The 22,894-nt window shown below is 39.8% G+C and overlaps 1 non-coding gene across 1 annotated transcript; it reads right to left on the reverse strand.

Moving 5' to 3' along the window:
• Window positions 1–9,234: 9,234 nt before the first annotated feature.
• Window positions 9,235–9,341, reverse strand: LOC131241726 (small nucleolar RNA R71). Its single transcript, XR_009169285.1, has one exon. It is a non-coding gene; the product is annotated as a small nucleolar RNA R71 (small nucleolar RNA).
• Between the last annotated feature and the right edge of the window lie 13,553 nt (window positions 9,342–22,894).

Below are 22,894 nucleotides of genomic sequence, written 5' to 3' on the forward strand. Positions count from 1 at the left end.
TGGCTTACCCTAGCTGAAAAAGATAGAAAAAGTATGTGGCACATGCCAAATTGGCAAATAGATCAAAAGTAGTCACAAGAAAGTGAACTCCTTAGCTATGGCCAAACTTCTAGAACTACTCCACATGGATCTAGTAGGACCAACTAGAATGAAGAGTAAAGGTAGAAAGAAGTATTTTCTGGTCATTGTTAATGATTATACTAGATATACATGGGTAGCCTTTTTAACAGAGAAATCAGATACTCTCGACGATGTTAGAAATTTTTTTAAAGCGTATTCAGATTGAAAAAGAGATATTTATGATCAAAATTAGAAGTGATCATGGCACAAAATTTGAGAATAAAATTTTTGAGAAGTACTGTAATGATCATAGTATATCGCATAAGTTCTCTTACCGATAAAAGTTAGATAATAGTCATGCAAGAAGAATTAAATTAATTTATTAGAAATAATGTATGGTACTTGGTTCCTAGACATTCTGATAAACATGTAATTAGAACCAATGGATTTTTAAGAATAAAACTGATGGATTAGGTAATATTATCAGAAATAAGTCTCGACTAGTTGTACAAGGCTACACTCAAATAAAATGTATTGATTATGATGAAACCTTTGTACCACTTGCGCGCCTTGAATCCATAAGATTATTAATTTCGATTGCATGTCATAATAAATTCAACATATATCAAATAGATGTCAAAAGCACTTTTCTAAATGATGACTTACATGAGGAAGTATTTGTTGAACAATCAAAGGGTTTTGAAGACCCCATATCTCTTAATCATGTACCGTCTTAAAAAGGCATTTTATGGTTTGAAACAAACTCCCAAGGCATGGTACAAAAAACTGACTAAATTTCTACTTAGTCACAACTTTATTATGGGCAGTGTTGATAAAACTTTATTCGTCAAGAAATATAATGATTATATTCTGATAGTTCAGATCTATGTTGACGATATCATTTATGGATCTACATGCACTAACTTGTCTATTGAGTTTACAAATCTAATGAAATCTAAGTTTGAAATGAGTATAGTTGGTGAACTAAACTATTTTCTTAGATTACAAGTTAAACAACTTGAAGATGGTATATTCATATCACAAACCAAATATGCCTTGAATCTTGTAAAAATGTTTAGATTTGAGAATGGAAAGAATTTTAAAAATCCAATGAGTACAACTCTTAAACTCTCAAAGGATGAATCAAGTAAAAGTATAAACTTCCATCTATATCGTAGTATGATTGGTAGTCTTCTATAGTTAACTGCTAGTAGACCTGATATTACTTTTAGTGTTAGAATATGTGTTAGATATCAATCTAATCCTAAAGAATCACATCTAATTGTTGTTAAACAGATAATCAGATATGTTGCAAGTTCTGCTAACTTAGGACTTTAGTATCCGCATGATACATCTGTACAAATTGCCGGATATACTGATACAGACTGGGCAATAAATATTGACAATAGAAAATCTACCAGTGGTGGATGTTTCTACGTAGGGAACTATTTAGTTTTGTGGCTTAGTAAGAAACAAAATTTTGTATCACTCTCGACAGCTGAAGATGAATACATTGTAGCTGGTAATGCTTGTACTCAGCTTATTTGGATGAAAAGAATGTTAGCTGATTATGGTATTGTGCAAGATACAATGACACTATATTACGATAATTCGAGCGCAATTAATATTTTAAAAAATCCAATCCAACATTCTCGTACTAAGCATATCGATATTCGATACCATTATATTTGAGAATTAGTAGAAGACAAAAGTATTGTGCTAGAATACATTCAAACTGAGAAGTAGCTTGCAGACATACTGACCAAACCGCTCGATAAGAATAAAATTTTCAATTTAAAGCATAATATTAATTTTTGTATTATTAATTAATCATCTCATTTATGCATTTATTTGTTTTATGTTTATGTTAATTAAAATGCATAAAATGATAATAAAATTAAATAAAAAAATCATTTCAAAATTTAGATTTCATGTCTTTTTTGACGAGTCGAGTACATACTCAAAGAGTCGAACCGTCGATGAGTCGAGTACCTGATCGACCAGTCGAGGACCACACAATTTCACCCTAAAGAAGGGAAAAACTACTTTTTCCATTTCATTTCCATCTTCTTCCTTAACTAGCCGGTGCCACACTCGACGAACCCAACTTCCAAACTTGGTTGTAAGTCTTTATTTTTCTATTTTCTTCAAGTTTTGGGTAAATCTTTGCTAGTCAATCTCATATTTGGGGTGTATTTTTGATTTCAAACCCTTTTTATAGTGGGTTTTGTGTAAAATTTGATTTAGCTTCAATCCATCTACTCTCTTTAATTAGTTCTTGTGCAAGCACTAAATGGAGCTTCGTACTAAAAGAACGGCAACACGCAAGAGCCATGGTAGCTTGTCCTTTAGGCCAACTCCAATTAATGTGAGAACCCTAAGGGGCCCTAAAGAAGATTCGGAGCACGTTAACGATCTCCACTTAAGAGATATAATTATCAAGCGGACTGTCAATCTTGATCACATTGCACCATTTGATCTTATTCCTCTTCTTTCTAATATCGGTTAGGAACGCATCGTTGGTTGGGGCAAAATGGCTTACCATTCCATTGCACAAGGAATGTACGCATTTATTTGTGATGTGTTACTAGAAGATCTTACATTTATAATTAAATTCATAGAAGGGACCTTCACAGTTGATCGCTATACTATCTTGGCATTAACTTAGATTATCATTGCGGAAGATGCAATTCCAATTGACAATTTGACTGATAAAATGACTAATTCTAAACGATAAACAATTACTCATAAATTATGTCATTTTAATGTTGAATGGAAATCCGGTAATGCTCTCTGTGCTAACCAAATGCTCCTAAAATATCGAGTTCTTCATATAAATTTTACATTTAACGTCTATCCTAGATCGGGGAATGTTGAGGGTCAAATATTGCATATTATCCCCCATTTATTACTTGGTTTTATGAACATGATAATGCTTAATGTTCTATTTTAATCATGATTGTGTTGCAAGGTGAATTTATGAGCTTGGATTGAAAAGGATGTTAAAAGCATGGATTTAATGCTCAAGAATCACCAAAGCTAAGGATGGATCTTATGAGACCAAGAATGAAGAATTCACATGCCAAACATCCAAGAAAACCAATTGAAGAATGAAGAAAATCGAAGATTTGAAGTGAAGAAAAAGAACCCTAAAAATCTTCCTGCTTCGACTAGTCTAAGCCCTCCTTCGATTAGTCTAAGCTCTTCCTCGACTAGTTGAAGGAACTTCGACTTGAACTCCAGTGATTAAATCCTCTAAATTCTAGTCATCTTCGACCAGTCAAAGGTAACCCTCAACCAATCGAAGGCTGTTGTAAGACCCCTGTCCTAGTCCGTACCGTTCCATTAGCTTCCGCGATCCTTCCAGTCGAATTCTGGTAACCTTCGCACCATATCCGATGTTTGCGCGCGATCCTAAACTGGGTCCGGCATACCTAAGTCGGTTCGAACCGAAACATATACCTTAGCGACCGCGTCATCGCCGCGATGCACGCACCAACCCGATACCCAGGCTAGAAGATGTCAGTCTGCATTTATTTCAAAGAAATGCTGCGCGTTACAAATCTCGAGGGAATCTCTACAATAAGTCCCATCAATCAACCATAAATGCATCCCTTATCCAAGTACAACCACCCCACTCCTCCTTTTCCCACAAATCAAACCTCTCTCTCCCTCAACATTCCTTCTTTAAAAAAATTTCAAACTAAACCATCCCTCTTTTACCCATTTTTCAAACCAACCCATACCTCATTAATTACACCCACCACTCCATCCATCACTCTTAATATTCTCTTTCTCTCATTTACTCAAACAATTTCCCAAGCAACCCAACTCTCACACGTCCAAGCTTCCCTCTCCCTCCCAAGTGTGGTCCACCTTCTCATCTTCCATTTATACCTTCTCATCTTCCATCTCAACCATCCAAACCCCATCATCTACCGTCCAAGATGAAGGCAAGGAGCATTTGAGGCCAAGGGAGCAAGGAGGAGGCTCAGAGGTGGGCGATCCACTGCTAAATCTTTTTTTTTATGGTCCACATGTTGGTGGGACCCGTTGTGATGTATGTGATGTATCAATGAGGGCCCATAGTGGCGGGGTCCCTCTGTTGCACCGTGGATTTCTCTCTTTCTCTTTTTCTCATCCTAGTATGTAGTGGCCCACCACATTACCTATTTCATCCATTAGATGGGGTGGCCCACCACATTTAAGAGATCCCATATTCCACACACACACACACACACACATATATATATATATGTGTGTGTGTGTGTGTGTGTGTGTACCAACATGGTGGGCCATGTCCACGTGGGACCCACCATGATGTTTGTGAGCATCCATGCCGTCTAACGTCTCTGGACGCTACACGCTGCAAGTAGCTAACGTGAAGTATGAACTGATATGGATGTACTAGCAAGCTACCCATAATGGGTTTGGGGATGGGAGTTCAAGTAGGCCCCACCTTGATGTTTATGCATGATCCAAACCGTCCATCCCAACCCTCACATCATCTTAGGCGTTGAGCCGAAAAATAAGACCGTTCCAATCATCTGGCAAGCCGTGGCATTAAGAATGCTATTATTTTCTGTTAAAACTTGGGAAAATGATTGCTGGGGTCCACAAGAAGCTTAGACCCACTTGAAAACTTGGTTTGGACCTCTAATTTTGTGGGACACATACAATGGATGGAGTAGATCTGGTTAATGTGGGTCCCACCTAGGATAAATAAATAAATAATAAATATATATATATAGCATGCATTTGCTACCTTGACGTCCAACGTTAAATAGGGAGGGCCCCCCTTGGCCCCAGTTGTGGACCCTACCATGATGTATGTTCTACATCCATGTCGTTCATTTAATAGGTCCCCTTTAATGATGCGTTGGTTCCAAAAATCAGCCATAAACAGTTCTCAGATGGCCCACACCATCACCATTCATGCAGTGGTATGACAAACCACATGGAATCAAATGCTGGGGGTCCACATGCAGCTTGGATCCACCTGAAACTCGGTTTGGACCCTTAAATTGGTGGGACACACACAATGAATGGGTTGGATTTGTGAACTACATCACGGTCGACCCCAAGACTATGTAACCGTACCAAAAGTTTAGTTGACAAATAAACATTGCAGTGGCTCTGTCCACGTGACCTTTCAACAGGGTGGATGGAAAATGAATGTTACAGTCGGCCCTTGCTCACGTGACTCTATCAACAAGTTGGGTGGCAGATAAACATTACGGTGGGCCCCAGGTTGGATAGAAAATAAATATTTTAGTCGGCCCTAGGTCCTTGTGACCTCATCAGCAGGTTGGGTGGAAAATAAACATTATGGTGGGCCCCACTTATGTATTATGTCCACACCTTTCATCAGTGTGGACCTCCACCATGAAGTATATGAATTATCTATGCCTCTCATCCCTATGGGACCTACCGTGATGCATGAGTTTCATCCAAACTGTCCAACCATTTTGGAGATTATTTTAAGGCCATGTGTTGAGGCCCATCTTGGTGTAATTGTGGGCCGTCCATTAAGGCCCACTTTGATTTGTGTAAGGCCATTTATTGAGGCCCATCTTAATGTATTTATGGCCGCCCACTAAGGCCCACTTGAGATATATGAGTCCATGGTTTGAGGCCCATTTGATGTATTGAAGGCCCATGGGTCGAGGCCCAATGGGTTATACATGAGGTCCATTACAACGTGATTCTACCATGATTCATGTGTTGACTATTGTAGTGGGCTACGCTTTGGGAGCAATGATGGTTTGACGTCCACATTGAATGGATAATGTTGGTTAAATGTCCACATTATAACTCTCCCTAAGGCCCACTGATAGGCCCATACTTGTAGTAAGTAGGCCGTCTAGGCCTATCTCCGTCATACACAGAGCCCATCTCTTTATACATGTTTAATATAGATCCATGATTCATGATCATACGCATCATATGTATGCCTGATATGAGGAGTGACCGATCATAGCACATGCCTTCGGGCGGACTGTTTATGGGCTCCCTGATAGGCGGAGTTGCTCCATATAAGTGCATGGTACACGCAGGATTGTTGCATGACTGGTAGCGTGACTCATGCACTTGCATTTGTGTGATTGTAGTTACTGTATGCTCTAGCGACATCAGGGCCATATCCTCCACAGACACATCGTGGATGGCAGGATTAGATACCGGAAGTATTTGGTTCTAGCATACGGGCGCCATAGATGTCCCTGGGTGAAAATTCCTAAACCCGATGGTACCAGAGGATGACTCCAACGTCGAGACCGAATGGATACATGAGCGCACGAGGGCCATATACCAGTAGGCCGTGTCTCCCACTGTGTCGTGGTCAGTTGGAAAGGGGTGTGACCTTACCCGCCTGAGTGAGGGGAAAATTTCTAGGTTGAGTTTGACCAGCTTGAGGAATCGGTCCGCTATCGACAAGCCGGGCCCGATATTGGCAGGCGGATAGTGAGGTCTCTTCCACCCTCCCATTTGTGTGTCGGATAGGGGTGACAAGTTGATGTAGAGTGTACTTGACCCTGGTGATTATCCAGACTGAGAACCGCACTGATTTGATGCTTTAGTGAGGAGCTGCATTGATATGTGGACGAGGATTGACATGCTTGACTTACATTCTGCATCACATGGCCTTGATATGGCCGATCACATTCATGTTTTGCATCGTATGGCCTTGGCACGGTTGATTGCATACATGTGTTCATCAGCATGATTCCGCATTTCTCTAACCTTGCATCCTGAGCATGCTCATATTGCACACACACTTACATCACCCTCTAAGCTTTCTATAAGCTTATGCACGATTGATGCGTGCATGTGACGCCAGGACGCAGTCGTAGCTTCGCCGCCGTTGGAGTGTGCAGTCGAGCTTCTGGAGTTTTTGTTACTTTCAGTATATTATATTTCCCTTACATACGCCTCGTACTCAAGTTTTGATCATTGTGGATTTTGTGATGGTGTTCTTGTGGTTATTGTTCATTGGTTATGCTTTTGTTATGCTCATTATGAATCAGACTGATGATTATAAATCCTCCTTGTAGCATCCCAGGATCAGAACTTAGTAAATGGGTGTCGGGAGTCGAGAATGGGGTTCTATGGAGGCTGTCGGCGCCGGATTCGGCGATCGGGAATTTTGTGAGCCCGGTTTCCGAGTTCGGGGCGTGACAGCTATCCTCGACTAGTCGAAGGTTACGCAGACAGCACCCAGACTGCGTAAATTTAAGGTGGTTTTAAGGTCAGTTTGAGAATTTTCAAGGTCGATTCGCAAGAGGGAGTTCTCCAACTATAAATAGGAGTCCCTAGGATGTTCCTAGGAATCTTCTAAGGTTTAAGGAGTGGAGAAAAATGGGTGGAGAAGCCGTTGCCAAGAGTTTTTCATCTTCTTTCTTAGTTGTTTTCATGTTTCATTTAAGAGACTTTGGTTCAATCATGTCTATGGTTGGCTAAACCTCTTAGCTAGGGCTAAGAGGTGAAGCTTGTAGTATGATGGGATGTTTCTATTGCTTTGATTCATGCTTATGTTGAACTCTCTTTGATTCTAGTTTGATTATAAGGAATATTTTCAATTTTTAATGATTTTTTTTAAACACACCCCCACACACTCACGCCGTAGTGGGATTTCACCACCTATGGGTACTCGAACCCTTGACCAGGTGTTGAAACTCCTAAGAGTTTACCACCTAAGTAAGAGTAAGGACCCAATTTTTAATGGTTTGTTGTGACAAATTACAATAGATCTGCGATAGCTTTGAATATCCTTCTTTCTTATTTTGAGATTGATGGATTGGTAAATCCTGTTGTTTGCCATCATCCCATGGGCATGGTTAGGTGACGGAATCCCTTCCAATCTTCCTAATTCCCCTTCTTTGATGATTAAATTTATGAGAAGTTCAGAGATCTGATCGTCTCTTCTTCCAACTGGATAAGATAGGCTCTTATTCCAGTTGTGTCCTTGAATCAAGCATAGTATCACCATGATTGTTATAAGTGGATCTTTAGAAACCCTAGTTGCCAACTTTAAATTTACAAGTTTTAATTACTTTAATTACAATTACTCTCTCAATTACTTCAAAATTAGGTTCACATCTTCTTCTAGTTCGAGTTCAACTTAATTTTAAAAACGTACAAGTTCAGTTCCTGTGGATTCGACCTCAGTCTTACCAAGATTATTACTACATTGTGGCCCTACACTTGGGGTTGTGAGGAAGATTTTGGCGCCATTGCCTGGGAATAACGGTTGCATTTTTCTAAGATTAACTAGTTTTAGAATTAGGTTAAGATTAGGGTTTGTTTACTTTCTATTTTTAGTTTAGGATTTTTCTGATTTACTATTAGAAACTAATTTACTTTCCTACTTTGTTCTTATAAAATAACTTACTTTCTATTTTTAGAAACTTTCCTAATTTGTTTTTAGAAACTAGGTTGCTTTTTTATTTCTTTTTTAGAAACTAATTTGATTTCCTTTTTTCTACAGGATCCGAATATAGAAACCTCTAATTTGGTAACTTCTTTCTAATTCTCTCTCTTTCTATCTCCCTCTTTCCTTTTAGGTTTAGGTTAGATTCTGAAATTAAGGGCTGAAAGTATTTCATGCCTAAGTGGGTCTATGATAACATTCGACGTCTCTTGAGTGAAGAAGGATTGGTTGAGGGATTATCTATCTATCACATGATTAGACACCACTCGAGATCCACAGAGTTAACTGAAGTTATGGCTGCCAATCAACCTGTCATTCAACCTCCAAATCCACCTCAACCTAGGGTTGAGGAAATTTAAGATGAGAATGAGGTGCATCAAGCACCCCCACCTTGTACTTTACGAGATTATTTATAACTAGTAGGGGTGAGCATGCCCTCATGCATGGTTTTTCTAGGAAATACGGGACATACGGATATCAAGCCAGGGGTGATCCAACTCCTTTCAAAATTTCATGGACTTGAATATGAAAATCCATATTTACACTTGAAAGAGTTTGATGAGATCATAGCCACTTTATATTTTCCTAATGTGTCCGATGAAATGGTCAAGCTAAAACTCTTTCCCTTTTCTTTAAAAGAGAAAGCTAAGACGTGGTTGCATTCTCTACGTCCTCGATCTACTGGTAGATGGAACGATATGACAAGGGACTTCATAAAGAAAATTTTTCCACACCGTAAAATGAACACCCTCAGAAAGTTAATCATGAACTTCACCCAAAAGGAAGATGAAACATTCTTCTAATATTGGGAGAAGTTCAAGGATCTTGTCAGTTCATGCCCACAACACGATTTTGAAACATGGTGCATTACGCACTTTTTCTATGATGGACTGACATCCTCCATACGCCAATTGGTCAAGACAGTGTACAATGGAGAATTCATGAACAAAAATGTTGACGATGTGTGGGATTATTTGGACAGACTTGCTAAAAATGCACAATCATGGGACGTCTCCCCAAAATCGAGTGCCACCTCTAGGCTCACTCAATCTAAGGAGAGGGGCAGAATATACCTTCTGAAAGAGGATGATGATATCAATGTTAAAGTGGTTAATCTCATAAGAAAATTCAAGGTCATGGAACTAAAGAAGGATAGGGCTAAGGAAATTGTTTGCAGTATTTGTGGAATGGACAAACTGTTACTCCTCAAGGATCCCCTAATCAAATTCCAAATCAAGGGAAACCACATGAGGAACCAGTTCAAAATTCCACACAAACTCAGGAGCTTACCTAAGCATTACGAGAACTTACAAAATTTATTCAAAAGATGGATTCATGTGTTATGGTTATAGAGAAGGGGATGCTTCCTGCTTAACCTTTCCCCAATCCTAAACCGCAATACGAAATAAGTGATCCAAGCTCTTTAAATCAAATGGATCAAGTTAAGTCTATCACCACCCTTCTAAGTGGGAAAACAATTGACAAATCTATTCCAGTAAGGGCTGAAAGTCTAAGGACCAAAAAATAGTTGAAACTAATAGACCTAGCACTGCTCCACATGAATTAGAACCGAAACTCCAAGGCAAGCCGATTGCATCATTCCCCCAACGGTTGATTGCACCACAACCTCTCTCTAACTCTCAGGACATTCTAGAGGTGTTAAAACAAGTGAAAGTCAATATTCTTTTCCTTGATGCCATTAAACAAATACCCTCATATGCCAAATTTCTGAAAGATTTATGTACGACCAAAAGAAGGTGAAGTATTCAAAAGAAAAAAATTTTAATAGAAAAAGTGAGTGTCATCCTAAAGCAAGATGTGCCACAGAAATATAAAGATACCGAAAGCCCAACCATTGCTTGTGTAATTGGGAATTACCATATTAAGCACATACTCTTGACTTAAGAGCGAGCGTAAATTGAACAACTGGGTCTTAAAACCCACCCGTACCACATTACAACTTGCCGATCGCTCAATTCGTGTATCAAGAGGGATAATTGAGGATGTGTTAGTCCAGGTCCATAAATTCTACTATCTAGTAGATTTTATTATCCTAGATACTCAACCCATCGTGGACATGAGCACTCAAATTTCGGTCATTCTTGGTCGCCCATTCCTTGCCACATCAAATGCAATCATTAATTGTAGGAATGGAGTCATGAGTTTATCTTTTGAAAATATGACATTAGAGCTAAATAACTTTTTCAATACAGGAAAATAGTTAGAGGATGATGAAAATTCCTATGATATTAACTTGATTGACTCTTTCGTGGAAGATAGAACTCTTCTGACCTTATTCTATGACCCTCTAGAGATGTGCCTAGCCCACTCCCATGATTTAGAAGATGATATGATTAGGGAGATGGGAACCATGCTTGATACCATGCCGGTACTTGAAGTCAACCAGTGGAGGCCACAATTTGAAGAATTATCCCAAACTGATGTAGTGCCTCTGCTGTCTAACCTCAAGGCACTGAAGCTTGACCTACCCTCCGATTTGAAATATGTCTATTTAGGTCAAGATGAGACATACTCGGTGGTGATTTCTTCCCACCTCGAGTAAGAATAGGAGAGTATGCTTATTTCAACTCTCATTGAGCACAAGGGGGCCCTTGTATGGTCGATTGTGGACCTCAAGGGAATTGACCCTTCGATTTATACTCACCGCATTTATCTAAAGGATAATGCGAAGACCTCCCAGCAACCACAACATAGATTAAATCCAAATATAAAAGAAGTGATTAAGGCCGAGGTTCTTAAGCTATTAGATGTTGGTATCATATACCTTATATCAGATAGTCGATGGGTGAGTCCAACTCAGGTGGTTCCTAAGAAATCCGGAATCACCATAGTAGCCAATGCCAATAATGAACTCGTGCTAACTAGAGTTACTACTGGTTAGAGCATGTGCATTGACTATAGGAAATTGAATATTGTCATAAGGAAGGACCACTTTCCTTTGCCCTTTATTAATCGAAATTTGGAAAGGCTAGCTGGTCACTCGTACTATTGCTTCCTTGATAGGTATTCGGGCTACAACCAGATAGATACAGCCCCTGAAGATCAGGAAAAGACCACATTCACATGTCCTTTTGGCACCGTTACTTACTAAAGGATGCCATTCGGACTATGTAATGCCTCAGCCACTTTTCAGCGATGCATGATGAGTATTTTTTTGACATGGTGGGGAAATATTTAGAGGTCTTCATGGACGAATTCTCTGTCTTTGGTCCGTCCTTCAGCGATTGTTTGGAGAATCTTAAATGTGTACTGAAGCGATGTGAGGAAAAGAACTTGGTGCTAAATTGGAAGAAGTGTCATTTCATGGTTCGTAAGGGAATTATCCTTAGACATATCATCTCGTCCAAAGGAATTAAGGTAGATAAGGCTAAGATTGATCTTATCTCTAACTTACCTCCACCCAAGAACATACGAGACATGCGATCCTTCTTAGGACACGCCGGATTTTATAGAAGATTAAAAGGACTTTAGTCACCTCTCTCTCCTTTATGCAATCTACTTCAAAAGGATGTACCATATGAGTGGACTGAGCAATATCAGAAAGCTTTTTCTAAGCTGAAGAGCATGTTAATCACCGCCCCAATCATGTAGCCTCTTGACTGGAACCTTCCTTTTAAGATTATTATGTGTGATGTGTCTGACTATGCTCTTAGGGCGGTGTTAGGCCAGATGAAAGAGAAGAAGCCCTATGTTATACACTATGCAAGTAGAACCTTAAATCCTGCTCAAGTGAAATACTTTACTATGGAAAAGGAACTCTTAACCGTAGTGTTCACTTTGGACAAATTTAGGTCCTACTTGATCGGATCCAAGATCATCATCTGCATAGATCATGTGGCGGTCAAGTATCTTCTTTCTAAGAATGATGCTAAGCCTCACTTAATAAGATGGATCCTCCTACTCTAAGAATTTGATTTGGAAATAAAAAATAGAAAGGGAGTAGAGAATGTAGTAGTTGATCATCTTTCCCACCTTGATCTCTCTGATTCCCTTGAGATGACACATATAAATGACATGTTTCCTGACGAACAATTGTTTAAAGTCTCTCATTCACCTTGGTTTGTGGATATTTCTAATTATCATGCCATAGGTTTCATGCCAACACATTGGACTGCACAAGATAAGAATAAATTCTTTGTCAAGGTACACAAGTTCTTCTAGGATGATCCATATTTATTTAAATATTGCCCAGACCAAATCTTAAGGAGATGTGTGCCAGAAAATGAATACCAAAGTGTCATCTCCTTTTTTCATTCTCAGGCCTATGGTGGTCACTTTTCTACTAAAAAAACCACGACCAAAATTCTGCAGTGTAGCTTTTACTGGCCCACTATGTTCAAGGATACTCATGAGTTTTGCGAAGCTTGTGGGCATTGTCAGAAATTGGGAAGACCATCCTGTTGAAATATGATGCCTTTGAACCCCATTCTGATTATTAAAGTATTTGATTGCTGGCGCATCGATTTCATGAGATCATTCCCCTAATCCTTTAGGAATTTATACATTTTACTAGTAGTAGACTATGTCACTAAGTGGGTCGAAATGATCCCATGCCGGAATAATGACCATCAGACGGTCATTAAGTTTTTAAAAGAGAACATCCCTGGTTCGGAACATCTCGGGCCATCATTAGTGATGGAGGTTCACATTTCTATAATAGGCCATTTGCAAACTTAATGAAGAAATATGGCATCTCTTATAAGGTGAGCACTCCATAGCACCCACAGATAAGGGGGCAAGCTAAGATTTCTAACAGGGAGATTAAACATATTTTGGAAAAGATGGTTAGCCCTGATCAAAAGGATTGGTTAATCCGATTGACTGATGGTTTATGAGCTTACCGTACTACATTTAAGATCCCTATTAGCTTACCACTTACCTGTGGAGTTGGAACATAGAGCCTACTGGGCTATCAAGAATTTGAACTTCGATTTAGACAACGCTGGCTCGCTGCGCAAACTACAATTGAATGAACTCTAGGAGATCCCGAATGACGCATATGAGAACTCGAGAATTTACAAGGATGAGATGAAGGTATTTCATGATAGGAACGTCATTCGAAAATCATTCTTAGTTAGTCAAAAAGTCCTTTTGTACAATTCTCGGTTATATCTTTTTCCGGGTTAACTCCGTTCTCGTTGGACCGGTCCTTTAACTGTTACTAATGTCTATCCTCATGGGGCCATCGATATTTAGAATCTAAACAATGACAATGTTTTCAAAGTGAATGGACATCGATTAAAGCCATTTGTTGAGAAATTTGATTCAGAGGACATGTCCATACCTTTGATTGATCCTGTTTACCAGGATTGACCTCCTAGTCTACGGAAGTATAGTTAGGTTTATTTCTTTCGTATATGTTGTGATTAGGATAGTTTGCTTTCCGCTGTTTAGGATAGTTTATTTTCTATTGGTTTAATTCTTGTGCTAACCCATCTTCACACTGAGATCATTGGAAATGCCTCAAAAGTCCTTCAGGTATTATTTTTCCATCACTTCCCTTTTCTTTTCATTGTCTCTTTTGCATTACATACTTATTTCTTTTATATTGAGGACAATATAGATTTTAGGTTGGGGATGGGGGATTAGGTAGACTAATTAGTGTTTTCTCAGTTTTGAGCAAAATTTTTGAAAATTTTCAATGTTTCAAGTTGAAATTTGTTTGGGAAGTGATGAATTATATACTTAAGAATGCTTTGAGTATGATAAGATAGAGATCGAATTTTAGGTTGTAAGTTTGATTATCTAAGTAATCTATCACCTAAGTTCTTGCGCTCAATTTATTAAGAGATAGTTTGAATATCATGTTAATTTAAATCACAAGACACATTCAATTTGTCTTCTATATGACATGCTAGAATTTCTGATTATTAGTATCTGAATCATTGATAGATGGTTAGAATTAAGTTGAGAGAATTTTATCCACCTTAAAAGAAGAAAAGAACCAGTTAAAAATAGGAGATCGACAAAAAGGTCATGTATTGTGAAAAGACTGAAAAAGAATGAAAAAATAATGCAAGGTTTGTAAAAGAATAAATAAAAATTGATCAAAATCAAAAACTGGAAAAAGAAGGAGAAGGGGATAAGTTCGGAATCAGTACTTGAGTTTCAAACCAATCTTGAAGTGATGAGCATGGCTAGCATGATGAAAAGATAGTATTTTTATGGGAAGGAAGTTGATTCTCACTAAGCATATTGAAAAACATGGTATAAGAACTTATACTTTGATTTGATTGATAAAGAATTTATTTGATAGATCGCCTATGTGATTCGGCTCTAAGTTTTTAAAATTTCACTTTTGTATCTTAATTCTAGCCATTCATGCTTGAGTGTACAAAAGATTGTTTTCTTAAAGAGGTTTTGGACATTGAGCATTAAGGTTTATTTCACACATACTTTGCTCAAGGCTAACAAAATGTTGGTTGGGGATTGTGTTAAGGGTCAAATATTGCATATTATCCCCCATTTATTACTTGGTTTTATGAACATGATAATGCTTAATGTTCTATTTTAATCATGATTGTGTTGCAAGGTGAATTTAAGAGCTTAGATCGAAAAGGATGCTAAAAGCATGGATTTAATGCTCAAGAATCGCCAAAGCCAAGGATAGATCTTATGAGACTAAGAATGAAGAATTCACATACCAAAGATCTAAGAAAACTAAGTGAGGAATGAAGAGAAACGAAGATTTAAAGTGAAGAAAAAGAACCCTAAAAATCTGCCTGCTTCGACTAGTCCAAGTCCTCCTTAGACCAGTCCAAGCTCTTCCTTGACTAGTCGAAGGAACTTTGACCTGAACTCCAGTGATCAAATCCTCTAAATTTCCATCATCCTCGACTAGTTGAAGGTAACCCTCAATCAGTCGAAGGTGATCCTTGACTATTTGAAGGCTGTCCTCGACTAGTTGAAGGTTACACAGACAGCACCTGGACTGTGTAAATTTGAGGCGGTTCCAAGGTTGGTTTACGAATTTTCAAGGTCGGTTCGCAAGAGGGAGTTCCCCAACTATAAATAAGAGTCCCTAGGATGTTCCTAGGCATCTTCTAGGGTTTAAGGAGTGGAGCAAAAGGGTAGAGAAGAAATCTCCAAGATTTTTTCCTCTTCTTCCTTAGTTGTTTTCATATTTTATTTAAGAGACTTTAGTTCAATCATGTATATGGCTGGCTAAACCTCTTAGTTAGGGCTAAGAGGTGAAGCTTGTAGCATGATGGGATGTTTCTATTGCTTTGATTCATTTTTATGTTGAACTCTCTTTGATTCTAGTTTGATTATAGGAAATATTTTCAGTTTTTAATGGTTTGTTGTTACAAATTACAATAGATCTGCGATAGCTTTAAATATCATTCTTTCATATTTTGAGATTGATGGATTGGTAAATCCCATTGTTTTCCATCGTCCCATGGGCATGGTTAGGTGACAAAATCCCTTCTAATGTTCCCAATTACCCTTCTTTGATGATTAGATTTATGAGAAGTTCAGAGATCTGACCCTCTCTTCTTCCAACTGGATAAGATAGGCTTCGATTCCAGTTGTGTCCTTAAATCAAGCATATTATCACCCTGATTGCTACAAGTGGATCCTTGGAAACCCTAGTTCCCAACTTTAAATTTACAAGTTTTAATTACTTTAATCATAATTACTCTCTTAATTACTTAAGAATTAGATTCACATCTTCATCTAGTTCTAATTCTACTTAATTTCAGAAACGTACAAGTTCAGTCCCTGTGGATTCGACCTCAGTCTTACTGAGATTATTACTACATCACAGCCTTACACTTGGGGTTGTGAACAGGGAATTAGTCTGAACTTACTCCCTTTATGACTTGTGTCCTCCTTTCGGTTACATCTGGTATTCAAGTATGTCTTCCTTATCTAATATGCTACATTATTATTTAGTTTCATCTACATCTTAGTCATGGTTCGATTCCGTTTGCTTACCTCATGACATGCATTGCTTTACATTGTAATGTCACTATTCCTACATCTAAGGCATCGGAGTCAGAATTACCTTTTAACAATACCAACTTGAATAAGATGAATCTGCAATTTCTTCCTGACCAACGTGAAGAAGAAGATGAGGAAGCACCTGCACCTGAAGACATTTCCATGGACGACATTTTTGCTGAACTGGATGAGTCTGATGATCTAGCTGATCCTGATTATCTTCCTTCTCAGGTTGATGATCATCTTAAACCTTTGGAGGAGAAGGTCACTGCACTTTAGATCTCTCAGGATAACCTGGTTCAAACTCAAAAATCTTCAATGAAATATATGAAAAAGTACTTCCATCGTATCACCAAGAGTTTGCATAAGCTTGATCCTTTTATGCTTGCTCCTTCATCATCTGGATTTGATTAGATCATTTCTTTTTAGTACTTATATTTATGGGGCTATAAAACTTAAACTTTGCTCATTTGCTTAGTTACTTTCTTCACTCTTTTAAACTCCTTGGATGTTATTTCCCTAACTTCAACAATTTCGTATGCTAATTTACTCCTTGTTATATTCATTTGCTTATTTCTTCTTATATTAAGTTTTTTGTACTTATTAATTCATTCAATATCTCATTTACTTGATAGATAAACTGTTCCTTCCCTTATCAACTTGTGATAAAAAGGGGGAGAGTTTTAGTTATTACTTGAAGAATGACATGTTTTGAATATATGAATATATGAATGATACATAAATGCTTGGAGAATGGAATTGAATGTTTTATGTCATAATACAGGGGGAAGTACAAATTGAGAGGGAGTAGTAAATATGTTGAAATCTTCAACAATCTTCTACAATATGAGTACAAGAGTACAAAGCTTCATTCTGATACTTATAATACTAAGTGTTTTGTTAAGAAATTGACAAAGGGGGAGATTGTAAGTGCTATAATGTTTAAAGCATATTTCACACTTTGTTTGTCAAATTTGGTTTAGTCGAAAGATCTTATCAAGCAATCTTCAAGTATGATTCAAGATCAAGATTCAAAACAAGTTTAAGATCTAGTAAAAGATTAAGACTAAGATCTTGTCACGCCCCAAACTTAGAAAATGGGCTCACAAAAATCCCGATCGCCGAATCCGGTGTCGACAGCCTCCATAGTACCCCATTCTCGAATTCCGACACTTATATGCCAGATTCCGATCCTGGGATCCTACAGGGAGGATTTTCAGTATGAATTTTTTTTTTGTAATGGAGCATAACCACAAGCATAACCAAGTCACAAAACAACATCACCACATATCCACTATGCCAAAAACGTTTAAGTACAATGGGGAAAGGGAAATACAAGGTGATAAAAAAACTCCAAAATGATCAGATGAGCGCTCCTACCTCAACGCTGCTGCTGTCCAACGGCACCTGCACACAACGGTCGTGCATAAGCTTACAAAAGCTTAGAGGGTGGTGTAGGTGTGTGCATAAGGCAAGCGCCAAGTGTGCAATATCAGAGTAATGAAAAAAATATGCGGTAAGTCCATGAATGCTATCAGCTATACCAAAGCTATGTAATGCAAGGCATGAATGCTATCGACCATACTAAGGCCATGCGATGCGAGGCCTATATAGCCAAATGTCATATGTGAGATGTAAAGCAAGCGTGCCAGTACTCATCAAGTACACATATCAGTACAGTTCATCTCTAGATATCACCGGGGTCTAATACACCTCACACTGACTGCCTCCTCCCTAGCTGCACAGTCAAGCAAGTGGAAGAGACCACACTATCCGCCTAACCAGTAGTCTGCCAATACCTACACGGCTCTTCGATAGCGGACTCATTTATGAGCTGGTCAAACTCAGCCTGCTTATAGCCCCCTTACTCAGGTGGATAAGGCCACACCCCCTTTCAACCGACCACGACACAGTGGGAGACGCGACCTATTGGTATTCGGCACTCGAGCGCTCATCTATCCACTCGGTCTAGACGTTAGAGCATCTCTTGATACCAAAAAGGTTCTGAGATTTTCACCTAAGGATATCTTAAGTGCCCACAATGTTAGAACCAATATTTTCAGTATCCGATACGACCATCCACGATGTGTCTGTGGAGGTCACGACCCTGATGTCGCTAGGGCGTGCAGTGATCAAGTCACACATATGCGAGATGCATGAGTCACATCATCAGTCATGCAGTAATCTCGTGCGTACCACGCGCTCATGTGGGGCACTCCATCTCATAAGGAGTCCCGTAAATGTCTCAACCCAACGGCTTATGCAGTGATCAAACATTCCTCATATCAAGCATACATATGATGCGTATGGGCATGAATCATGGAGATGCACTAAGCATGTTACAAAGTGATCAATCATCGACAAGTATGGGCCTACCAATGGGCCCTAGGGAGAGTTATAATGCGGACATTTAACCAACATTATTCTTACAACGTGGACGTCAAACCAACATTGCTCCCAAAGCATGGCCCGCTGTAAAATATCATTACCCAAACCATAGGGAATCACACATTGCAATGGACCTATATACATCTTATTGGGCCTCGACCCATAGGCCTTAGATACATCAAATGGGCTACCTCATATGGGCCTTATATAAATCAAGTGGGCCGCATCAATGGGCCTTGTGCACATTGCAATGGGCCATAACCCATGGGCCTTGAATACAGAACAATGGGCCTTATATTCATATCAAGGTGGGCCTCAACAATGGCCACAAATACATCGAATGGGCCTAATCACATGGGGCTAATGTACATCAGATGGGCCACACCAATTGGTCCCCATGTCTATACTCAAGTGGGCCCCAACAACGGGCCATAATACATCAAGATGGGCCTAATCATATGGCCTTATATTTATACCAAAGTGGGGTCCGCTTGGACTATAGATCTGTTATTATTTTTAATCTCAACCCTGTAAAAAGAGCTTTCAAAATGGTTGGACAGTTGTATGCAACACAAGCATCTTGGTGGGGGGTTCACATGAAGGCCCACCATCATGTATATTAATATAATATAATATATATATACACACACACACTACCGTCCCCCACACGTGGGGTGGGTCCCACCGTCCAGTGTGGACGGTGCGGATATAACACATAAATCATGGTGGCTTCATCGTCCATGGCTAGTGGACGGTGTGAATGAAACACTTACACCACTATGTGTCCCATGTAGGGCCCAACATAATGTTTATTTTCAATCTAACCGTTGGTAAGGTCACACGACCCTGAATGAAAGGGAAAAACAAATTTCATCTTGATCCAAAACTCCTGTGGACCCAAAAATGGGTTTCATTGGCAGGCTTTAATCACCACTGTTTCGTATGATGTGGGCCACCTGAACTTCGGATCGGGCTGATTTTTGGAGGAGGCCTACTTCAAGCAGGGGCCCATCTACTGAACGGATTGGATGATAAATACACATCATCGTGGGGCCCACGGCTGGGACCGTGGGTCCCTGCTCGTCCGTCGCCCGCCAGCAGCAGCAGCGTCTGTTGCATGTATTTTTTTCTTTTGAAATCACGAAATATCATGGTTTTTCATGTATAGGGCCCACATCAGTGGAATCTGACCCCGCCGTTGGGTCGTATGGCTTAATACAAGCCAAACAAGCCTAATATTGTATATATTTTGGTGAATAAACACAGTAGTTGGTTTTTCAACGGTAACCACTACAGTTTCTCATGCTATGGCCCACCAGATACTCGGATTAGCTTCATTTTTTGGCTTAACGCCTAAAATGAACTCCAGAATGGAATGGGCGGCGTGGATTGAATGCTTACATCAAGGTGGGGCCTACACCAGTAGCCCACCCAAATAGCCTTGAACCAAGGCTAATATTTATGTTTTCCTTTCAACGTCTAGCGTCCAGGCTTTGGCATTGTAAGACCCGTATCCTAGTCCATACTGTTCCGTCGAATCTCGCTATCCTTCCCGTCGAATTTCGGCAACCCGCAACGTATAATCAACATTTGCGCACGACCCTAAGTTGTATCCTATAGAATTGAGTCAGCTTTATTCGAGACTTATACCATTACGACCGCATCGTCGCCGCAATTCCAATGCTGCGACTCGTGCACCAATCCAATACCCTGGAAGGAAGATGTGAGCCGACGTTTATTTCAAGGAAACACCGCGCGTTTGTAATCCCAAGAGAATCTCTACAACATGTCAAATCAATCCCATCAATCAATCCCATCCATCACCTCATGTCAAGTACAAAGCAACCCATGCTTTCTCTCTCCAAAGTCAACCCTTTCTCACCCTCTCTCTTACACACCCATGCTAGTCAAGTACACCATCACCTCACCCATCACTCATATCCATCACTCCTCTCCTTACATCACATCTCTCCCTCTCTTTCTTAACTCAATCCCAAGCAAACAAGAGAGCTCACGTCCAAGCTCTCTTCCATGTGAGAGAGTGCATGTGTGTGGCCCACTTTCCCATCCCAAACCCTCCATCCTAGCCATTCACTTCTCATCTTCCACCATCAAAGTGAAGCACAAGGAGGTCGGCTTTCCAACGGACCGAGAAGATCGACCGGTGGGTGCTCCCATAGGCTAGTTTTCATATTTTTTTTATGATGGGTCAAGTGAGGCCTACCGATCAATGGTATGGATCTCACTTTGGACCCTTGATGTGGCCGATGGACCACTTTGATCCTCATGATCATTCCATGATGGGGCCATTCTCCATGGACCCCATCATGATGTTTATTTTCTTGCATAGATAGGGCCATCTAGACATTTCATTTTGGTGGAGAAAAGATCTTTACCGTTGATTTTCAATTTGATGGGCCCACGCGTAATGGGCCCACTTGATGTACGATTGGATGCTTGAAACGGAGGGCCCATAGTGCCGGGGTCCCTCTATCACACGTGTCCCACTCTCTTTTTCTCTCTCTCCCTCTCTTGTTATTTATGTATTTTGTGTATGATGGAATGGCCATATGGCCCACCCGAATGGACCCCACCATGAAGCATGGTTTGGACCCAATCCATTTGTGGGTGAGGCCCACCTTACATGTGTATGTGATCCACACCACCCCACCATATGGTGGCCCGCCTAAGGAGGGCCTACTTCAATGCATGTGTTATGTGAAAATCGTCCAGCGTACAGGGACGCTGGACGTAAATTAAAACACAAATATTGGCTTATTTTTCAAGCCTTTGGAAAGGGGTCACTCATATAGGTCCCACTTGGATGTATAAGATCAATCCACACTGTCCATCCCTTTGCTCAGTTTTTTTGGCGTTGAACCGAAAAACGGAGCCAATCTGAGATTCTGGCGGGCCATTCCTTAGCAAACAGTGATCTCCACCGTTTAAAGTTCCCCGATTTTTTTTACACGTTGAAACAGGCCCAATATTGGGCTTGATGAACTTATTGTGGACTATGAAATCTAATGGTTAGAGTGGATTACCTTGAAGTGGGCCCCACATGTGAAAAACCACAGAAATAGAGGTTTTTCAAAAAAAAAGATAAGGGGCAGCGCCTGCTGCCGCTGACACAGCAGCAGCACGCACCCACTACTCCAACCGTGGGCCCTACCTTGATGTTTATTTGTCATCCAATCCGTTCATATGGTGGGCCACTTCCAGAAGTGGGCCCACCCCAAAAATCAGCCCTATACACGTCTCAGGTAAGCCACAACAAAAGGAAAAGTGGGATTGAACGTCTACCCTTGGAACCCCTTTCTGGGCCATAGAAGTTTTGGATTTATATGAAGTTTGTTTTTACCCTTCATCTAGGTCCATGCGACCTTATCAACTGTCTGGATGGAAAATAAATGTTATGGTGGGCCCCACGTGGGACCCACAATGATATACTTGTTTCACTCTCACCGTCCACTGACGGTGGACGGTGGACCCCCCTTACATGTTCTGTCCACACCGTCCAGGGGACGGTGTGTGTGCGCACGTGTGTGTGAGTGTGCGTGTGTGTATGTATGTATATATATATCATATAATATTATATATATACTATATATAAATTATATATTATGTTATATATAATATCATATAATATTATATATATATATATACACTATATATAAATTATATATTATATTATATATAATATTCATGATGGTAGGCCTTCATGTGGACCCCCCACCATGATGCATGTGTTGCATCCGAGCCGTCTAACCCTTTTGAAAGCCCATTTTAAGGCTTGAGACTAAAAACAAGACAGATCTATAGTCCAAGTGGACCCCACCTTGGTATATATATAAGGCCATAGGATTAGGCCCATCTTGATGTATTATGGCCCGTTGTTGGGGCCCACTTTAGTATAGGCATAGGGCCCAATTGGTGTGGCCCATCTGATGTACATAAGGCCCATATGATTAGGCTCATTCGATGTAATTGTGGCCGTTGGTGAGGCCCATTAATGCGGCCCATTTGATGAATGTAAGGCCCATGTGATACGAC

Source organism: Magnolia sinica, chromosome 3 (genome assembly GCF_029962835.1).
Source record: "Magnolia sinica isolate HGM2019 chromosome 3, MsV1, whole genome shotgun sequence".
In the NCBI taxonomy this organism is placed as follows: Eukaryota; Viridiplantae; Streptophyta; class Magnoliopsida; order Magnoliales; family Magnoliaceae; genus Magnolia; species Magnolia sinica.